We start from the raw sequence: 10660 nt of genomic DNA, 5'->3' as shown, positions 1-10660 counted from the left end.
AATGAGCTTTGGCCTCGAGGAGACTGTGGCTCGTATGAATCATGCTCTCACATGTCTTCATCTTTGCATGATAGACCTTTGACCTGCATTTGTGGATGGCACAGAGAACTGTGTACAAATATAATGATTTCTGGAAGTGTTCCTGAGCCCATGCAGTGGTTTCTATGACAGAATCATGCCTGTTTTTAATGCAGTGTTGCCTGAAGGCCCCAAGAACACGGGCATCCAATATTGATTTTCCTTAGTGTGACCTGCAAACAGACATGCCTCCAGGTTCTCTGAATCGTTTAATGATATTAAGTATTGTAGATAATGGAATATCAAGTCTTTGCAATTTTTTATTGAGAAACATTTAGAAATTACTCCACGTTTAGGAAGCGCTGTGTTTTCTCAGATTGCCAAAGCACTGTACATCTTTACTTCTGAGAGATTCTGCCTCTCTAAGGTGCTTTTTTAAATACCAAATCATGCGACTGATCTGTTGGCACTCATTGCAGCATGTTACTCAAGCTTTTTCTTTCAAGTACCACTTTTTTTGCCAGACCATCTCAATTTTTATTGAAATGTCGCCGCCATCAAATTCAAGATGAGTTCATATTTTTTATGAAATAGTAAAATATCTCACTTTTAATATTTAACTATAACCCAGAAGAGCTGTGAATAATCACTTTCTGGTAAAACTCTCTGATCAAGGCTTAGGGACAGCAGCCATCTGCCTCGACTGTTTGGTATCATTTGTCTCGGCTCAGTCTTACTGCAGTAGCATATCAATCTGAAACTGTACATTAATGTTACATTCAGGCTTTTCATTTCAGTGAGCGCCAGCCAGATCTTCCCCTCGAGACTGATACCTTACATAGTACATTCACCTTGTATTTGCATCAACTCAGACCAACTATAGAAGTTACATGATAAAAAAAAATGTATCTAAATCAGACCCACTTCTATGTAGCCAACTCTGTGTTTCCTATGAAGTCAGTTTTTGCATTGAATTTATATGCACATTTATGCACTAAAACTGGGAGTTCATAAATTCCTCCCAATTTTCTCAGACAGTCTGGTCAGCAAATCATCATCTTTTTATGGAACTGCTGTGTAAATTCTGTATTTCTTGGAGGATTCGATGTCACATTTTTTGTTCCCTGCACAAAAGAGAGGCTAGAAACCTACATTACATCTAACATGCAGATACATTTGTGCTGAATCGTCCATTTGCACTTTTCAGCACATAATGCTGAGCTGTTAATGATGATGGGTCGTAATGCAAAACAGTCTATACAGTGGCTCACAGTGTTTCTATCATGTAGGAAGAGAATGTTTCACTCATCACAGAGACATGACAAAGCCCAGCTGGGTCCTCAGACATTTTAGATTTGTTCTGGGGTTGTCAGGGGGCATTTTCTACAAACGTAAAGAAAATCCTGACAAGGACTTTCAGTGCCAGAGGAGACTTTACCAAAAAAATAAATAAATCATAAAAATCATGTCAAAGAATATTAAAGCACAAATATCACAGTCTACCGGAGCAAATAATAAGTTTGTAGCTCAGATATTACTTTCTAGAAAGGAATTAATTTGCTCACCACAAACACGCACAGTTGCTTATAGCCCTGGAGAAAAATGAATAGGCATGAAAAATGTATCATTTAAATGCATTATTAAAAAAAGAGGCCACATTGACTTTATTGTGGGCACATTGGGAGTTGAAATGGGATTAGAGTGGGTTGAACAATTTAGTCCTCAATTCCCAAGTATCGTGTGTGTTAGGTCAATATGAGGGAGAGGTTCTGGGAAGACTGAGGCACTGTGAAGGGAAACGCTGCGCCCTCCTGGCCTGAGACACATATTGCTGCTGGTTCTGCAGGATGATCGTCAGTGTTAATAGACGGCTTCCCCGCTGAGTCATTCAGACACACTTGTACACACAATGTATAACACTAACTAATAATCAAATATACTGACCACTTCCAAACAAATCTATCTGAGAACTGACTCTGTTCATTTCAGCATGTAGCGGCAGTATAACACAACTTGTTGGGGTAGATTCTCGGTCAATCAGGTCATGATAATCCTAAAAGCTTGAGTAAGGGCGTCTGGACATCTGAGGATTTTCACCTCGCATTTGAATGGATTTTTCAGTTCTAACAATGTGTTGGGGAGGTTAAGATTTATAAGCTGAAGCCGGGACATTCAGACAGTTGTTACAGCCACTGAGGTCACATATGAGTCACTGTCCAAACTGCTCTTTCGGTGGGTCGTTTAGGTCATTGTCACCTGTGGGTTGTTCACCAATATCTTGGTCACAAGATCCAAGGTTTGAATGGTTGTGAAACCAGCTGGGGAGGAGTGGCAAGACCACATTGTGAATGTTGGGCAGGTGATACCCGAGGCTACATCCTCTGCTTAAAGTTGGCTTTTCATGTTCAACATAAATGGCTTCTTTAACTCCTTTCTAAGACCATCTGTCTTAACAGTTTCTGGGGAATTGAAACAACACCCTCAGTATCTTTCTGAGGGTTTTGCTGGGTTTGAAGTGCCGTTGTGAATGTTGTGCTTCAAGAAAATTCTTCTTAAATTCTCACACACTCCCGTCACACATGGAAAGTAGGGCTGGGCGAGTTAACTCGTTATTATCGCGTTAACTCGTTAATTATTTAACGCCGACAAATATATTATCGTGCATTAACGCAGGTTTTATTTTTTTTATTTTATTTTTTTAAATTTAGAAAAAAAAAATTGGGGGGCTTTTGTGCCTTTAATAGAAAGTTCAGAGAGACAGGAAGCAGGGGGCAGAGAGAGGGGGAATTACATGCAGCACAGGGCTGTCTGATGCGGCACTCGAACCGGGGCCAGCTGCAGCGAGAACCATAGCCTCTGTACATGGGGTAACTGCACAACCCACTACGCCACGGACCACCCTTGTTTTATTATTTATTGTATTATTGTAAAAGTCTGTTGCTCACAGGCTTTTATTTTGTAAAAGTCTGTTGCTGTCTGCTGCGGAACCGGAAAAGAAAGTAATCGGCGGATCCACTAAACATGGAGAAGGGTACGGAACTTTTACTCGTTCCTTTTCCTTTCCTTCAACCTTTGTAGGGAAATTCTAAGCCTGAGGTTGTGGTGAAATTATTTAGAATTTTAATACAGGAATTACCCAAAATTACCAAAATTTTTTGAAAATTTCTCCTCTTTTCCATACATGTTGATCTTTTCATAACAGAACAGGGATTGCTGTGACTGTCACCTGGATTGATGATGGTTAAGGTTGCGCAGGTCTCTTTTAGACATTTTGAAAATCCAAAATTCAAGGTGTTTTATTTTTTTCTGTTTAAGAAAAAAGCTTGCTTTTCAAAGAGATTTCTCCTGCCTCCCAAAATATCAACACTATGAAATGATCTTACTCAGAAAAGGCATGCAAACCAATTGCCTTAAAAAAATACTATGGAAATAGAAATTGTATATTGCACTAACAAATACAATTTACTTTAACTTAGTAAAAGCTAGTCAGTTATTATATATATGTCAGATATTGTTAAACCTTTAAAGTTTAAACCTTTGTATTAATTACAGATTAAATACACCTTGTGTGCTCAATATTTGGTGCAGATGGCACTCTTACCACTGGGTAGCAGTAAGGTCCAAATCTTACTGCTCTAACCACTGGGCAGCTCAAATGAGGAAGACACAGCATCATCCTCTGATTGGAAAAGAGGTTTGGTTGCAGTAATACAGACCCCCAGAGAAGTTGATGGCTTCCTCAATCATTTATTTAAAAAAAATATCTATAGATATAAATTGATTCTGTTGAAGAAGGATGTGCACTCTTCCTCTTTGACAATATAATTGCACCCTTCTGTGGAAAAAAGGCTTCGGTCGTCATTGTGCATAACTGTCCATCCATCTCAGATTTTTCAGAAGAATTCTCTCAGCATCAAGGTTTTTTCCTCCATGCAGTTTCTATTTCAGCAACATTTTTAGTAGCATCCACATCTATTTACTCTTTGAGAGCCATTTTTTAGTGGATTTGTTAATGTGCTGAAGATCGTTATCATGTTGAAAATGCTTGCTCCTTGTTAAAGGTTAACTGTTGAATGCAAGCTGCTCAGTACGGTAAAGAAAGTCCAAACCAAAACGTTTCCACCGTTATGCTTGAGAACTGAGAAACATCTTCTTCTTTTTATTGTTCAAATCATCTGGTTTTAGCATTAATTCGTTGGAGCAGCCAGTTCTTGACAGCTATCTGAAATCGATCTCACAAACAAATTGTTTTGTTTGGTTTGTCCTTACAATTCAATTCAGAGTTGTTAATCTTTCTTTCTTTATGCCAGCAATGGAATCTAACAAAGCAGATTTATTGCACTGGACTACAGAACAAATTTTATGCAACTTTATTTAATCTCTTCTGTTTCTCAGAGGCAAATGTTGTATGTTTTATTGTAGCAAAATGCAAGATACACATTCATTCACATTCTTATAATCAATATAAAATTAAATAACAAGAAAATGTTTGCAGCTGTTTGACTAATTGTTTTTGTGTCACTCCAGTAGTTTTTAATCTCTTAAAAACTCATTTGTTTCATGGTCATGAAATGGCTTGGGTACGATTCTACAGCTCTTTCATCATTCAGTAAAAGTGGATCAAAGAATATACTAATAGCCCACATCTCCACTCGCCAGCAGATGACATTGATCTTCTCTGTTCTGCTCTGCTATACAATGACCAGTTCTATTATTGGGGGACTTCGGGCGTACATGTTTGAACTAGAAAGGGATTCTTGAGAAGAGAAAGAGAAAAGTAAAATTTACAAGGTTAAATGCAAGTGGAAGCATCCTAATGCTAATATACTATCTTTGTATTGACTTAAAAAATATCCGGAATGTAACAATGTAACAACGTTAGAATAATGTAACAACATTAGAGAGGCAGCCAGGTTTACTGAGACTCATTGCTTGAGTGCAGGAATTATGAACAAGAGCAGGACAAAGAGAAAATACATTCTAAAAATAGACTTAGACTACTCTAAGTCATTAGTCTGCTCATAATCACAGTGTTGCCAGGATAGGTGGTTGGGACAGTGACATACTTCACACTCTACACTTTACACTCCCTGGCCAAAAAAAAAAAAGCTTTCATCCGGATCAAGCTGGTCTGTGGTTGCTGCCGTTGTTCTGGTTTAGGTTTACCAGCGATGGCACAGAGACGTATCCCAAACTGACAATGCCAGGATTCATCAGACTCCTTTTGTGAAAGAGTGGTTCTGGGTGCTTGAAGTATCATTTTCACTCATGGACCTTCCGCGCCGCACATGCCAGATCTTAACTCCATTAAGAATCTTTGTATGTGGTGGAGAAGACTTTACACAGCGGTCCAGCTCTCCCATCATCATTACAAGAACCTTCAAAAAAATTCAAAGCAGCTCTGGATGTAAATGAACGTTGTGGCATTGCATTAGCTTATCAAAACCATGCCATGGTCAAAGCCAAAAGTTGTAAATCAAAATATCATAAATTATGACTTTACTGGGCCAAGCAATGTAGTTAGTTAAGTGTAAAGTCGTTTTGGGTTTGAATCTGCAAAGTAGCTGCCTGAAAAATATGAAGACTGCAGCTCCAAACTGTGATGTCTGTTTACAGACTGAATTCCCTTTTTTTTTATAATTTAATAGCTTTGGATAAGACATGAATGCTGATCTCATGCTATAACAGCCATGAACAGAACAAATCTGTCATCTTCACAACAAGAATAAAACACACCAAGTAGCTTTCCTCCCTAGCTTCCACTGTCTTCCCCACCCAACTTGTGCTTACTTCTTGTAGCAGCTTGTTAACTTCTCACGTCATCAGTTTCCCCACAGCACATGCAGTTGTTAGATGTACGGCCCTACCCCACAAACTGTCATTCCTCCAGTCCTTTACTTGGAAGATACACTTTGGCTGTTTTTGAATTGCCTGCTAATTCACTATGTAGTGTACTAGTGAGTTCGCCATTTTGCAGTGCTGTTGGAAATTTTTCATGAAGTTTTTCATTAACTATGCAGTCAAGTATAAACTCATCACACGGTGCACGAAAAAATGTGTACAAATGATCTACACTATATGTGTGTGTGTGTGTGTGTGTGTGTGTGTGTGTGTGTGTGTGTGTGTGTGTGTGTGTGTGTGTGTGTGTGTGTGTGTGTGTGTGTGAGTGTATGCATATAAAAAAGTATATGCATGTGTGAATTCATGTGTGTATTCATATATGTGTTCAATCTAAACTGCGAACATGTGAGGATGAGTTGTAACATAGCTCATGTTTTAATTATTTGCATGAAAGCTAAGCTACTGTGATGGTTCCACCACAGCTCTAAAAACAGTTGTTACCAGTTATTATGTTTTGACATTTTTAATTGCTGTTTGTGGGTGATATTGATTCATTGTTAGTATATGGGGCTGCACAGTGGTGAAGTGGTAAAGTGGTAAGCGCTTTTGCCTCACAGCAAGCAGGTTTCCAATTCGGATCTTAGCTGGGGCTTCTCTGTTTGGAGTTTATATGTCCTCTCTTATATGTCCTCCCACATTCCATAAACATGCTCGTTTGGTTCATTGATGATTTTAAATTGACCGTAGGACTGAGTGTGAGTGTGCATGGCTGTGTGTCTTTGTCTCTGTGTGGCCCTGTGATGGACTGGCGACCTCTCCAGGGTGTACCCCGCCTTTCGCCGGATTGTATCTGGCATAGGCCCCAGCTAAAATTAAGGAATAATTACTAGTATATTAAAGAATATTATATTAATACAGCTGCAGATGGTGTTTGTGCAGATGGTAACAGTGCAATTAAAGTAATTACAAGTGCACATATATTTGTGTCATAAAGTCTTATGTTAGAGTCGTGGAAAGTTGTTAATTACAACATGTTCTCAACCAAAAACAGCAACCTTGTGCTGTCCATTGGTTCAGATATAGCACATAATTATGAAGCATCGCTGCATGCAATTAGTGTCCGAAATTCATCAGCAGCTGTCTGCCCCATCAGCTAGCGAGTTGTCTATGTGGTGAGCACTATATAGTGTGTGAGTGAGTGGGTGGATGAATGGGCAATTCGAACACAACCTTTGTCTGACCTCCCCTCTCTAAGACTGGAGGTGGTGCGCCATAGATTCAAAGCAGAAATGCCCGACGATAGAGTTAATGACTGATTCTTCCTCACATGTCTTGCAACACATAAAACGCCTTTTATTGACACATTAATAAGGTTAAAAACTTAACTGCAAGTGGAGGGGGACTTTAAATGTGACAGTGGTGTAGGTGTGAGAAGGACACGGATGCGGATATTCAAAAGAAAACTTGATTTATTTTACAAAACAAAGTATCAAAAGAAAGCGCGGCTGAGCCGGATAGAAAAACCTGAACTGTGGAAAAATGTATAACAAAACAAAACACTTGGCATAGCATGGAAACTTATTTGTGACTTATCTGTGGCGTGGCGTAGCATGGATGGTGACAAAGAAGGAAGGGACGTGAGGCTGATGGCAGGGCAGGAGAGGGTGGCATGACATGAAACTAAACACAACCTGAACCTAAAACATGATCTAACTAAGAACTAAAATAAAACATGATCTAAAACCCAAACATGACCTAAAACATTAGTCCATGGCATGACAGAGCCCCCCCCCTCAAGGGGCGGATCCCAGACGACCCTAAAAAAAATCTGAGGGTGGGAGGGAGAGGCTCAAAACCGGTCCGACGGGGACCAGACATCCGGCGGCGTGGCTGCAGTGGCCAACCAGGCATGCAGCTAGTACCGGCTTCGGGCGGCAGGAGACAGTGGTCTGGCGGACGCCCAGACCGCAGACGGCATGGCAGGAACAGGCGGTGGTCTGGCGGACGCCCAGACCTCTGACGGCATGGCGGCAGGAGACGGTGGTCTGGCGGGCACCCAGACCCCCGACGACGTGGTAGCAGGAGGCGGTGGTCCGGCTGGCACCCAGACCCCCGACAACGTGGCAGCAGGAGGCGGTGGTCTGGCTGGCACCGAGACCAACGACGTGGCAGCAGGAGGTGGTGGTCTGGCAGGCGGCCAGACATCCGTCGACGTGGCAGCAGAAAGCGGTGGTCTGGTGGGCACCCAGACCTCCAACAGCGAGGGGGGAGCCCCCCCCTTAAGAGATGGATTCCAGACATCCCCAATATCTGGGGGTGGGAGGGAGGGGCTCGGAAACAGGAGTCCATGGGCCAGGGCCCCATGGGCTCTGTGGCTTGGTCTGGCCCGGTGGCCTCTTGGTCTGGCCCGGTGGCCTCTTGGTCTGGCCCGGTGGCCTCTTGGTCTGGCCCGGTGGCCTCTTGGTCACTTTTGTATAACAAAACAAAACACTTGGCATAGCATGGAAACTTATCTGTGACTTATCTGTGGTGTGGCTTAGCATGGATGGTGACAAAGAAGGATCTCACAAGGGATGAAAGGAAACCTGGAAACTAAATACTGTGGAGGGTGATTAAGGATTGAGTGCAGCTGAAGGGGAAAACACAGGTGAGGGACGTGAGGCTGATGGCAGGGCAGGAGAGGGTGGCATGACATGAAACTAAACACAACCTGAACCTAAAACATGATCTAACTAAGAACTAAAATAAAACATGATCTAAAACCCAAACATGACCTAAAACATTAGTCCATGGCATGACAAAATGAAGGCAATCAGCCTGTTTGCGGCCTTACTATTCTTTTTAGATGAAATAATACAACCTTGCAGTGGGTTATCTGTCTGCTCATTAATTAAAGGAACTGATCTAATCATACACATTTTTCAACAAACTATTAAAAATACACTACAAGACCTGGATTTTGAATCAGCATTGCCTGACAAGACTGCAAACAAAAAGGCAGAAGGCATTTAGTCAAGCAGATCTATGATGAATCTACAGTCTAGTTATGTAGACCTTTGGCTGCTTTCAAAGGTTGGCAGTGCAGCTGTGGTTGTATTTAAGATGAGGGAAAAAAAGAAACACATCAGACAAAAATACAAAAAAAACACATTCAGACAAGAATGCTTCTGCAAAGGAACAACATACTGCTGAAAACATCCTAAATTTTCATCCTAATATCCTAATTAGAAACCATTCTGACTTTCAGTGAAGGCTATTTTTTGTACTTGATGGAATCTTCTATTTCAAAGGTAAGTACATCCAAACACATACACACACACACACACACACACAGTCTGACAGAAGCAGCACATACTCCTGTGTCAGTTCGCTTAAAATACTGCTTGATTTCGTATAGGATGAAAGTTTAAATTGCACATTTTCAGTTTTTTTAATCTAAGACTATTGTCCTAAACTTTGATTTGTGTAATAAATGATCCCACTAATCTAACTAGGATGTAATCAAGCCAATTTTGATACATACAGTGCAAACTACAAGAACATTACACAAAACATGAACATGATTATCTCATTATATCTTTCAGTTGATGTATCCCAAAATAGAAATCCTCCTGTTGTTTTCAGTGGTATCCGCTACACCTGCCTTCTTTATCCACACGGCATCTGGAGGCCAAAAAACACCTGTCAGTGATGATCCCTGACCTCCAGCTGCAGCTCTGTTCTGAAGAAAATGAGATGCCCTTTAACAATGCAGAAGCACACACAAACAACCCCATATGCATACATATACAGGGAGAGAGGCACACACCTAATTGCATTACCTGCAATAATGCATTGACAAACAGGTGCTTCTGCTGATTTAATCAGAAAAGACACCGCCTGTGTGTGTGTGCGTGAGTGGTTAGGACTGTGTCCTCTTTGTTTCCCCATTCATACAGCATTGTAGGCATCCTCGTATGTTTTAGCCCCCTGTTAAATCCTGACATTAGTGTCTGTGGGTGTGCCCTTCTTGTATTTGTGTGCAAATAAACTGCATATGAAAAACGGAAGGCTTTTGAGGCTGTTATCTGCTCGTGTGAATGTTTGCTGTTACAACAGTGGTCTGGCTTCCGTGCGACAACTCAAGGAAATTTTCTCCGACGTTAAGATAACACCATCTCTTCTAAGCTAAAGCCAAGAGAGCAGGCAGATGTGACGCTGACACAATCTCTGGAGAGTACTCATGGGAATATTGGGAAAAGGATTAGAGACAAGGGACACGAGTCAAGAGAGCGCAAGTGCAAAGAAGACAGGACGAGGTTGATCAAAGATGATGAAAGCTTGAATAATTTGAGCGTGACTGATCTTTTGACTTCACTACAGTGTTGTATGGTCTCATACAGCCCAATGGGATGAAACAGGATCACACCACTGCTAAAACATGTAAAACACGACAAATGTGCCAGCTCAGTAAGCCCTCCCGTCATGCAGAAGCCAACCACTTAATCAGCCATAAAATGCGAATATGAACCATTGTTGATACTCTCGGAGAGGCCTGGTGGACTTAGAGGAAGCATAACCTTAATGTGGGTGTGACCTCTGAGAATGAGCCCCTGATTGAACATTAGATAATCTTATCTGGGCATGCGCTGTCGGAGAGGTTGCAAGTTTGCGATCTGACGTGTCTGTAACATCGTTATCGACACCTCTGACAGTGTATCTGTGTTTGTGTGTGCACACATCTGTGGTGTGACCGAGATGACTGTTTGCAAAGGCTTTATCAGTCAGCACGCACAATGAGCCATTCAGTGCCCAGAGAGAC

The sequence above is a fragment of the Odontesthes bonariensis genome, chromosome 15 (assembly GCF_027942865.1).
Source record: "Odontesthes bonariensis isolate fOdoBon6 chromosome 15, fOdoBon6.hap1, whole genome shotgun sequence".
Classification (NCBI taxonomy): Eukaryota; Metazoa; Chordata; class Actinopteri; order Atheriniformes; family Atherinopsidae; genus Odontesthes; species Odontesthes bonariensis.
The sequence above is the reverse complement of the archived record's forward strand: the minus strand, read 5'-3'. Positions refer to the sequence as shown.